Source organism: Mirounga angustirostris, unplaced genomic scaffold (assembly GCF_029215605.1).
Source record: "Mirounga angustirostris isolate CCGP_5_RB_7025 unplaced genomic scaffold, mMirAng1.0.hap1 SCAF_16, whole genome shotgun sequence".
Classification (NCBI taxonomy): domain Eukaryota; kingdom Metazoa; phylum Chordata; class Mammalia; order Carnivora; family Phocidae; genus Mirounga; species Mirounga angustirostris.
The window spans coordinates 49,025,239-49,037,419 of NW_026991724.1; the positions used below are offsets into that span (position 1 = coordinate 49,025,239).

General features: G+C 39.2%; 1 pseudogene; it reads right to left on the reverse strand.

Moving 5' to 3' along the window:
* Positions 1-3,760: 3,760 nt before the first annotated feature.
* Positions 3,761-5,159, reverse strand: LOC123855727 (elongation factor 1-alpha 1-like; annotated as a pseudogene).
* Between the last annotated feature and the right edge of the window lie 7,022 nt (positions 5,160-12,181).

Sequence of the window (12,181 nt, forward strand, 5' to 3'; positions counted from 1 at the left end):
GAGTCTGACACAGGGCTCTATCTGAGGACCCTGGGATCATGACCTGAGCCAAAGGCAGACGCTTAATGACTGAGCCACCCAGGCGCCCCAAGACTCAAAAATTTTTAACATAACACTGATCTTGTGTTATCCTTTCTTCCTTTGGTGCTTGTAAGGGCATCGAATTGGATTCCTGCATTATTTTGCTCAAAATACTAATTTCACTTAAAACACCATTTAAGAGTAGATGATTTGGTTTATGTAAGCAGTTTAGTAAATGCGCCATCATCTTTTTCCCAAAGTGGACAAAATTCCCCAACATGTTTACATATAGGAATAAGTGCAGTCCTGAAATCTGCCTTCTAGAAATAATTAACTGATTCGTTAACTACAAGCAGACTTTGTAGCCAAAATAATTGAGAAATACTTAGTATTCCTTATTCAAAATGATTCCATTAATCAAACATGCTATGATTGTAATGATTATTTAAATGCCATCCCCTCGATAATGTGTAACCCCACATGTGACCAATCTTTTTTTTAAAGATTTATTTATGTACTTGAGAATGAGAGAGAGGGAGAGAGAGACACACACAGAGACAGAGAGAGAGAGAGAGAGGGAACATCATGCATGAGCAGGGGGTGGGGGCTGCACAGTGGGAAAGAATCTCAAGCAGACTCCCACTGAGCACAGAGCCCAAAAGGGGCAGGAAGTGGGGCCCAATCTCATGACCCTGAGATCATGACCTGAGCCAAAACCAAGAGTCAGAAGCCAACCAACTGAGCCACCCAGGTACCCCTAAGACCAATCTTTATTTCTTTTTTTTTTTAATTTTTTTTAAATTTTTTTTTTTTTTAAGACTATTTGCGAGAGAGACAATGAGAGACAGAGAGCATGAGAGGGAGGAGGGTCAGAGGGAGAAGCAGACTCCCTGCCGAGCAGGGAGCCCGATGCGGGACTCGATCCCGGGACTCCAGGATCATGACCTGAGCCGAAGGCAGTCGCCTAACCAACTGAGCCACCCAGGCGCCCACCAATCTTTATTTCTGCCTAAGTGTTTTTCCATAAGTTGTCAGAATTGTGGAGTTTTGCTCTGGAGCCCTAGTGAAAAACGGAATCGTGTACATCGTGTGCCAATATTTTCTTTTGTTATTTTACACAGACACTGCCTGCAGCATCTATATCTATCTATATATAATTTTTGAATCCAATCTTATTTATTTATTTATTTATTTACAGTTCAGCAGTGTGAAGTATAGCATTCACACAGTTGTGCAACCCATCTCCTGGACTTTTTCATCGTGCAAAACTGAAACTCTAGGCCCTGTTTTGGGGGCCACCTTGGTCCTGATATGAGTCTGTCCCTGTTCTTACCTAAATTGGGGGAAGGGGTTGCCTGAGGATTGCCAGATTAAGTGTACAATACAGTATTGTCAACTGTAGGCACCCACTACCCTCTCTACACATTCTCTTTTTTTAGTTCGTTTTTTTTTTTTTTTTTTAAGTAGGTTCCATGACCTCAGCCAAAATCTGGCGCTCAACCAACTGAGCCACCCAGGCATTCTACGCATTCTCTCTTTCAAGTGTATTTTTTTCCACCTCCAGAGAAACAAAGATTAATTACAGGGTCCTTTGAGATGAAATAAAGTTACCCGAATCTGATCATTTATTCCCCCATTGGAAGAATTTGTGTGAAGTGGTGTTTCTGTCTACTGCTATGTCTTTCAAAAGTTAAAATTTCTTGGGGGGCCTGGGTGGCTCAGTCGGTTAAGCGTACATCAGGTCTTGATCTCAGTTCCTGAGTTCAAGCCCTTCGTTGGGGCCCACATAAGTGTGGAGCCTACTTTTTTTTTTTTTTAAAGTTAAAATTTCTTACTTAAAGTGAATAATTTTTGGACAACCCTCTTGGATCCCCTCTCTTTTTGGGAGCTTTGTACTATCAAGAAACTTTGCTTTGCTGCCCACTAAATAAATAAATAAAGTGAATAATTTTTTTAAAAATTTATTTGACAGAGAGACACAGCGAGAGAGGGAACACAAGCAGGGGGAGTGGGAGAGGGAGAAGCAGGCGTCCCGCGCAGCAGGGAGCCCGATTCGGGGCTCGATCCCAGGACCCTGGGATCATGACCTGAGCCGAAGGCAGATGCTTAATGACTGAGCCACCCAGGTGCCCCTAAAGTGAATAATTTTTAAGAGTTTTAGTGTTTAATATTCAAACACTGACATTTTAAGAACTTAAATTTAGGAGTCTAATACCTGAATTAGATGAATGGATTGGCAAAAAGCTATTAATGAAAGGATTCTTCATTTTCCCTCTTCCGCTCATTTCTTGAAATTTTTCCTTCACGATTTATATGAGGTAGAAGGTAAATTTATGTCAATCATTAATGGTTCTGGATTTAGCTACATTCTGCTGAAATAACCACTGTAGAATTTTTTTTTCTCCTGCTACCTTAGTTTTTGCAAAAATTTATTCAATTATCCAATTAGTTTTATTAGCTATTAAAACAATGAGCTTTCTATTTTCCAATCCTGATTATTTTTCCTTCTTGATATATGTCAAATGGGGTTAATATTTTACCCTAGAATTTTAACATCTTAAAATAATATGTAGATGCCAAGTCATTAAATTTTAATAATTTAATACTGATGAAATTGTTAAAGCAATAATAAACAACTGCTATAATAATATAATTAACAGACCGTTGAGTAATATTCTTCAGTTTCCACCCACGTATATTCTTTGTGGATTACTAAGGATAATTGAGTATTAATTATTATATAGTGATTCATGCCAAGTGAAAGGATCTGTGGACTTAAATTTGGAACTCAATAATTCTAGTCTGTACAGTAAATAATTAGAAAATATGAACTGCAATATGAAATACTAAATGCAGCCAAAACACAGATACCAAGAGGGATTTTTTTTTTTCTCATTAAACTTTTGTTTTAATGGGTCTTAAAATTCTGTGACAGAGTTTTGGTCAAGTTGTTTTCATTAAAAAGTACTGATCTTGGGGCGCCTGGGTGGCTCAGTCGGTTAAGCATCTGCCTTCAGCTCAGATCATGATCCCAGAGTCCCAGCATCAAGTCTCGCATTGGGCTCTCTGCTCAGCAAGGAGTCTGCTTCTCTTTTCCCTTGGCTTCTCTCTCTCTCTCTGTCAAATAAATAAAATCTTTTTTTAAAAAAGTACTGATCTTAGGGGTGCTTGGGTGGCTCAGTTGGTTGAGCATAGGACTCTTGGTTTCAGCTTAGGTGGTGATCTCAGGGTTAGGAGATTGAGCTCTGGGTTGGGCTCTGCCCTCAGCAAGGAGATTCTCCCTCTCCCTCTGCCCCTCCCACTTGTGCTCTCTCTCTCTCTCTAAAAAACTAATAAGTTAAGGGGCACCTGGATGGCTCAGTCCTTTAAGCTTCCGACTCCTTATTTCCACTGGAGTGGTGATCTCAGGGTTGTGGGATTGTGCCCCTCAATGGGCTCTACTCTCAGTGGAGAATCTGCTTCTCTCCCTCTTCTTCTTCCTCTGTCCCTCCCTGCTCTCTAAAATAAATACATAAATCTTAAAAAAAAACCCAAAAAACTAATGACTTAAAACTGTCATATACACAAAAAAATCAAATGGCCCACAAAACATTCTCCTTTCCTTCCAGAGGTTTTACAGTGCAGTTATCATTAATTGGTCTTTTACTGTTAAACTTAAATGGCCAATTGACACAAACAGTTCTGAGACCGTTCTTCCACCACTGATTAAGATGGGGTTGGCAAGTATTGGGGATAATATTCATTTAGCCTTCTGAGCTTTCTGGGCAAGCTTGATGACCTTACCAGCTCCAGCTGTCTTCTTGTCCACTGTTTTGATGACACCCACAGCAACTGTCTGTCCCATGTCATGAACAGCAAAACTGTTCCTAGAGGAGGCGTCCCCGACTATCCTAGAGGAGGATAGTCGGGGACACTCTCAAGATGCATAGGCTTGCCAGGAACCATATCAATGATGGCAGCATCACCAGATTTCAAGAACTTGGGGCCATTTTCCAGCTTTCTTCCAGAATGACGATCAATCTCCTTCAACTCAGCAAACTTGCAAGCAGTGTGAGCTGCGTGACAATCCCCCACAGGTGCATATCCAGCACTGATGGGCCTGGATGGTTCAGGATGATCACCTGAGCTGTGAAGTCAGCTACTTCCATTGGTGGGTCATTTTTGCTGTTACCCAGCACAATGCCACGACGAACATCCTTGACAGATATTTCTTGACATTGAAGCCCACATTGTTCCCAGAAAGAGCCTCACTCAAAGCTTCATGGTGCATTCTAACACACTTGACTTCATTTGTAACATTGACTGGAACGAAGGTGACCACCATATTTAAGAACACTCGTCTCCATTCGGCCCACAGGGACAGTACCAATACCACCAATTTTGTAGACATCCTGGAGGGGCAGACACGAGGGCTTGTCAGTTGGATGAGTTGATGGCAGAATGCAATCCAGAGCTTCAAGCAGCATGGTCCCACTGGGATTGCCATCTTTACGGGTGACTTTCTATCCCTTGAACCACTTAGCGCTTGGCTCCAGCAGGCTGTCACCATTCCAATCAGAAATTGGCACAAATGCTACTGTTTTGGGATTGTAGCCAATTTTCTTAATATAGGTACTGACTTCCTTAACGATTTTCTCATATCTCTTCTGGCTGTAGGGTGGCTCAGTAGAATCCATTTTGTTAATACCAACTATTAGTTGTTTCACACCCAGTGTGTGAGCCAGAAGGGCATGCTCATGGGTCTGCTCATTCTTGGAGACACCTGCTTCAAATTCACCATTACCAGCAGCAACAATCAGTTGCTGAGATATAGTCAGCCTGAGATATATCTGTAATCATGTTTTTGATAAAGTTTCTGTGTCCTGGGGCGTCGATGATGACCACGTGTTACTTGCTGGTCTGGAATTTCCACAGGGAGATATCAATGGTTCACATTCGTGTTCAGCTTTCAGTATATCCAAGACCCAGGCATACTTGAAGAAGCCCTTTCCCACCCCAGTAGCCTCCTTTTCAAAATTTTCAGTGGTTCTTTTGTCGATCTTACCACATTTGTAGATCAGATGGCCAGTAGTGATAGACTTGCGTGAATCTAGGTGTCCAATGACAACGATGTTGATATGAGTCTTTTCCTTTGCCATTTTGGTTTAAATTTAGTGGTGGTTTTCAGGACACCTGTGTTCTGGGGGCAAACCCATCGTGGAAGAAAGGGGATTTTTTTTTTAAAGATGCTTTGTACATCAGGTGAAAAGCAAATCCTTGTTCAGAAGCACAGGATGTTTTAGATAATATGAGATCAATAAGGTCTTCCCATTTTCTTTCTCTTTTGTGAGTATTTTTAAAAAATTGTTTTTGTTAATTTATTTTTATTCTTTTTTTGAGGTAAAATTGACATACATTATATTAGTTGCAGGTGTAAAACATAATGATTCAATATTTGTATATGTTGCAAAATGATCACCACGATAAGTCCAGTTTACATGTGTCACCGTACAGCGACCTTAGATTTTCAAACTGATTGCTCTGTAAGTGGAAGAGGAGTGGTAGCTACCCACCATGTTGGACAAAGACACTTTGCTGCCATCTGCTGGAACACAATTGCAATAAATTATAAATAATTTACTTTGCAGTCGGCAAAAGAATAACACAATACACAAATATTTACAAAATCTTTTTCAAAATAATAAAGATATCTGTGATATGAATGGCACCTCCTTAGGTACAGTACTTTTGTGCAGTGTCTAACATGAACAACTGTACATGGTGACTGTGGAAAACCACACACAGATGGGGCAGGTGTGGGAGGAGGATTGGTTCATAACAAAGTGGAAGACAGTCAGAAAGATTTTAGGAAGAGATCCACAGCCAGGAATAGCAGGACTTGAGGATTAGATAAGAGCAAATTTTAGGACCATCCAAAGGGGTGTTTGAGGTCAGGGGTAGGCAATCAAAGTGGAAGGAGTTTTTGGAAGGTGATCAGGTGTGGGACAAGAGACCAGGCTCTACCCTGTGTTTACTGTGTGTCCTTAAGAGAAACCTTCCTCTTCCTTGAGTTCTTTTACTCCCTTCAGCTGTGGGGGAGGGCAGGAGTTGCTGCACTCTGGGAGCCCTGCCCTCTTTGACCTTCCAGGTTTCTGAGAACTAAAGAGACTGGGGTCTCCAGGAATGGGTCAGAATGAGGGGTGGGATCATAGGTTCTCATTGTAGGAGGAGATATGGCTGAACTTCAGGGAGGACTTGGCAATGTTCTGGCCATACCAGTGTATAAACCCACCCACAGTCTGCACTAATGTGGGGAGGGACCAGAAGATCTCAGGTGACTGCCAGCAAGAAGACTCAGAAGAGTCTCCCTGGACCCCTAGATTCCTCCATTCCTATCCACAACCTTCTGAATATGCCAATATCCCTCTGTATTCCAAACTTCTCTGCCTTTTCCAAGGATCTCCATTGCTTGCCCTTTCTCTGCCCTTCCACCTCTCTCCCATCATAGATTCCTTTACTCTCCCTACATCCCTCATCTCTTTCTCTTTGCTTTCCTCCAGCTTCCAACTCTCTCCAAGTTGACCTTCCAGTTCCCCTCTTCCCTTGCCTCTCATTTCCTGGCCCTTCTTTCCTGAGTCCATTCCAATGCCCCCTGCGGTTGCCAGATAAAATATAGGATGTGAACTTAAATGTGAATTTCTGGTAAACAACAGATAATTTTTAGAAGTATGTCCCAAATATTTTATGGTACATACTTACACTAATTATCTGAATTTCAAATTTTATTAGGTGTCCTGTATTTTTTTTAAGATTTTAATTTTTTAAGTAATCTCTACACCCAACATGGGGCTCAAACTTACAACCCCAAGGTTAAGAGTCGCATGCTCTACTGACTGAGCCAGCCAGGTGGCCCAGTGTCCTGTATTTTTTTTTTTTAAAGATTTTATTTATCTTTTAGAGAGCGAGCGAGAGAGAAACAGCATGAGAGGGGAGAGGGTCAGAGGGAGAAGCAGGCTCCCCGCTGAGCGGGGAGCCCGATGTGGGACTCGATCCCAGGACCCTGGGATCATGACCTGAGCTGAAGGCAGACGCTTAACCATCTGAGCCACCCAGGCGCCCGTGTCCTGTATTTTTATGTGCTCTATCTGGCAAGTCTACTCTTGCCTCTCCCCAACTTCCCTGGCCATGTTCACTCCACCCCGGCTGGTCTCCTTGGAGACCCTGCAGCAATCAGGCACACAGTCCAGTGCTCCCCACCCGCCAACTCCAGCTTAGCTCCTCACCAGCCACTCTGGGCCTCCTCACCAGCCACTCTGGTGAAAGAGTTTTCACCAGACAGTGCAGGGACCTACAGGACATTGCACAACTCTGTAGCCAGTATTGGTTCTGTTTGGTTGCTACTAGGGCATATTCATTGTTATATGGTTTATCCCATCGATACATTTGTTTATCCTTAGGTCTCTACCATACTGACTTAATTAGTGTAGCTTTAAAATAAGTCAAAATAAAGTGGTGTTAATTTCTCCTTCAAGATTGTCAGGGCTAGTCTAAGCCTTTCCATATAAATTTTAGAATTATCTTGTCAACTTATATTTTAAAAAGCTGGCTGGGATTATTATTGGAATTGTGTTGAATCTACAGATTCATTTGGGGGAGAATTGACAGGCTAACAATACAGAGTCTTCCAATCCATGAATATGATATATCTCTCCATTTATTTATGCCTTCAGTTTTTCAATTTTATAGAATTTACTGTAGGCCTTGCATATCTTCCATTATATTTATTTTTAGATAATTAATTTTAATGTTTTAATTGAATTATAATTGACATACAATATTATATGAGTTTAAGGTGTACAAGTTAGTGATTCAATATTTTTATATATTATGAAATGATCACCAAGGTAGGTCTAGTTACCCTCTGTCACCAAAGTTATTACAATGTTATTGACTATATTCTCTGTGCTATACATTACATTCCTCTGACTTATTTATTTTATAACTGGAAGTTTGTACCTCTTAATCTCTTTCATCGATTTTGCTCCTCCCCCCGCCCTTTGGCAACCACCAGTTTGTTCTCTATATCTATGAGTTTGTTTCTGTTTTGTTTGTTTTTTTGTTTTTAGATTCCACATATAAGGGAAATCATGTGGTATTTGTCTTTTTCTGTCTGATTTATTTCACATAGCATACTACCCTATAGGTCCATCCTGTTGTCACAAATGGCAAGATTTCATTTTTTTTTTACAGTTGAGTAATATTCCATTCCATATACCACATCTTCTTTATCCATTTATCCATTGATGGACACTTAGATGCTTCCATATCTTGGCTCTTGTAAATAATGCTGAATTAACTTAGGGGTACATATATCTTTCCAATTTAGTGTTTTTGTTTTCTTTGGATAAATACCCAGAAGTGGAATTGTTGGATTGTGTGGTAATTCTTTTTTCTGTGATTTTATGGTAATTCTGGTTTTTTTAATTTTTTGGGAAACTTCATACTGTTTTTCATAGTGGCTGCACAAATTTACATGAATTTACTATTACTACCAATAGTGCATGAGAGATCCCTTTTCTCCACATCCTTACCAACACTTGTTATTTCTTGTCTTTTTGATACTAGCCATTCTGACAGGTGTAAGGTGGTATCTTATTTGGCTTTGATTTGCATTCCCCTGATGATAAGTGATGTTGAACATCTTTTGATGTGTCCATTGGCCATCTGGATGTCTTCTCCGGAACACTGTCTATTCAGGTCCTCCACCCATTTTTTAATCAGGTTGTTTGTGTTTTTTTTGCATTGAGTTGTATGAGTTCTTTATATACTTTGAATATCAACTCCTTCTTGGATATATCATTTGCAGGTATCTTTGCCCATTCAGTAGGTTGCTTTTTCATTTTGTTGATGGTTTTCTTCACTGTGCAAAAGCTTTTTAGTCTGACGTAGTCCCATTTGTTTATTTTTGCTTTTGTTGCCCTTTTGGAAACGACCAAAAAAATATTGCTTAGACTGATGTCAAAAAGCTTACTGTGTATGTTTTCTTCTAGGAGTTTTATGATTTCAGGTCTTACATTTAAATTACATTTTTGAGTTTATTTTGGTATATGGTGTAAGAAAGTGGTCTAGTTTCATTCTTTTGGATGTAGCAGTCCAGTTTTCCCAATGCCATTTGTTGAAGAGACCGTTCCCGTGCACCCCTCATTTGTCATAGATTAATTGACCATTTAAGTGTGGGTTTATTTCTGGGTTCTCTATTCTGATCCATCCCTCTATGTACATTTTTTTTGTGCCAGTACCACACTGTTTTGATTACTATAACTTTGTAGTATAGTTTGAAATCAGGGAGTGGGATATCTCCATCTTTGTTCTTTCTCAAGATTTCTTTGGCTCTTCAGGGTCTTTTCTGGTTCCATACAAATTTTTGGATTATTTGTTCTAGTTCTATGAAAAATGCCATTGGTATTTTGATAGGAATTGCATTGAATCTACAGGTTGCTTTGAATAGTATGGACATTTTAACAATATCAATTTTTCTAATCTATGAACATGGTATATCTTTTATTTGTGTTGTTTTCAATTTCTTTCATCAATGTCTTACAGTTTTCAGAGTACAGGTCTTCCATCTCCTTGGTTAAATTTATTCCTAGACATTTATTTTTTTGATATAATTGCAAATGGGATATTTGCTTAATTTCTCTTTTTAATAATTCATTATTAGTGTATAGAAATGCAGTGTATTTCTATATATTAATTTTGTATCTCATAACTTTACTGAATTTATTTATTAGTCCTAATAAGGTTTTCTTTTGTAGAGTCTCTTGGGTTTTCAATATATAGTATCATGTCATCTGCAAATAGTGACAGTTTTACTTCTTCCTTCCAATTTGGATGACTTTTATGTTTTTTTCTTGCCTAATTGCTGTGGCTAGGACTTCTGGTACTATGTTGAATAAAAGTGGTGAGAGTGGGCATCCTTGTCTTGTTCCTGATTTTAGAGGAAAAGATTTCAGCTCTTCACCATTGGGTATAATGTTAGTTGTGGGTTTTTCATATATGGCCTTTATTCTGTTGAGGTACATTCATTCTATATCCACTTTTTTGAGAATTTTTGTTATAATGGATGTTGAATTTTGTCACATGCTTTTCCTGTATCTATCTATTGAGATGTCCATATATTTTTATCTTTCATTTTGTTAACATGGTGTATCAGATCAATTGATTTGTGGATGTTATACCATCTTGCATTCCTGGAATAAATTCCCACTTGGCCATGGCACATGATCCTTTTAATACATTGCTGAATTCAGGTTGCTAATATTTTGTTGAGAATTTTTACATCTATGTTCATGAGGGATATTGGACTTTTTTTTTTTTTTTTTTGGTAGCATCTTTGTTTTTGGTATCAGGGTAATGCTGGCTTTGTAAAATGAATTTGGAAGTATTTCATCTTCAGTTTTTTGGAATAATTTGAGAAGGATAGGTATTAATATTAAGTTTTCTTTAGATGTTTGGTAGAATTCACCTGTGAAGCCATCTGGACCTGGACTTTTGTTTGTTGGGAATTTTTAAAAAAATTACTGACTCATTTTCACTACTGGTAATTGGTCTATTCATATTTTCTTCCTTTTCTTTCTTCTTTAAAAAAAGATTTTATTTATTTATTTGAGAGAGAGACAGAGATAGTGACAGGAATAGTGAGAGAGAGCACAAGTGGGGAGGGGAGGGAGAAGCAGGCTTCCTGCTGAGCAGGGAGCCCAATGCGGGACTCAATCCCAGGACCCTGGGATCATGACCTGAGCTGAAGACAGATGCTTAACCAACTGAGCCACCCAGGTGCCCCTGGTCTATTCATATTTTCTATTTCTTCATGATTCAGTCTTGAAAGATTGTATGTTTCTAGGAATTTATCCTTTTTTTTCTAGGTTGTCTTATTTGTTGGCATATAATTGTTCATAGCATTTTCTTATGACCCTTTATATTTCTGTGGTGTTGGTTGTAATTCCTCCTCTCTCATTTCTGATTTTATTTATTTGGGCTTTCTTTTTTATTGATGAATCTGCTAATGGTTTGTTGATTTTGTTTATCTTTTCAAAAACTAGCTCTTAGTTTCATTGATCTTTTCTTAAGTTCCTATTTCACTTATTTCCACTCTGATCTTTGTTATTTCCTTCCTTCTGCTAACTCTGGGCTTTGTTTTTTCTTTTTTACCTAGTTCCTTTAGGTGTAGGGTTAGATTGCTTTTTTGAGATTTTTCTTGTTACTTGAGGTAGGCCTGTATTATTATGAACTTCCCTCTTAAAACTGCTTTTACTTCATCACAAAGATTTTGAAACATTGTTTCCATTTTCATTTGTCTCAAAAATTTTTTAAATTTCCTCTTTGAGGGGTTCCTGGGTGGCTCAGTCAGTTAAGTGTCTGCCTTTGGTTCAGGTCATGATCTCAGGATCCTGGGATAAAGTCCAACATCTGGCTGTCTGTTTAGCGGGGAGTCTGCTTCTCCCTCTCACTCTTCCTCTGTGCTCTCCCTCTCTCTCAAATGAATATATTTTTCCTTTTCTCTCCCTCTCTCTCAAATGAATATATTCATTCAGAAGAAAGAAGACGCACAGAAGAAAAGAATATACTCATTTGAGAGAAAGGGAGAGAGCATGAGTGGGGGGAGGGGGAAGGGGAAGAAGCAGACTCCCCACTTGAGCAGGGAGTCCAATGTGGGACTCAAGCCCAGGACCCTAGGATCATAACCTGAGCTGAAGACCAACACTTAACTGACTGAGCTACCCAGGTGCCCCACAAATAAACTCTTAAGAAAAATAAATTTCCTCTTTGATTTCTTGGTTGATACATTGGTTGTCTAATAGCATGTTGTTTAGTCTCCATGTGTTTGTATTTTTTCTAGTTTTCTTCTTGAAGTTGACTTCTGGTGTCATACCACTGTGGTCAGGGGCACCTGGCTGGCTCAGTCAGTAGAGCATGCAACTCTTGATCTCGGGGTTGTGAGTTTGAGCCCCACAATGGGCGTGGAGCCTACTTAAAAAAATAAAATAAATTCATACCATTGTGGTCAGAAAAGATGTTTGATATGATTTCAATCTTCTTAAATTTATTGAGACTTTTTTGTGTCCTAACGTGTGATCTATCCTGGATAATGTTCCATGTGGACTTGAAAAGAATGTGTATT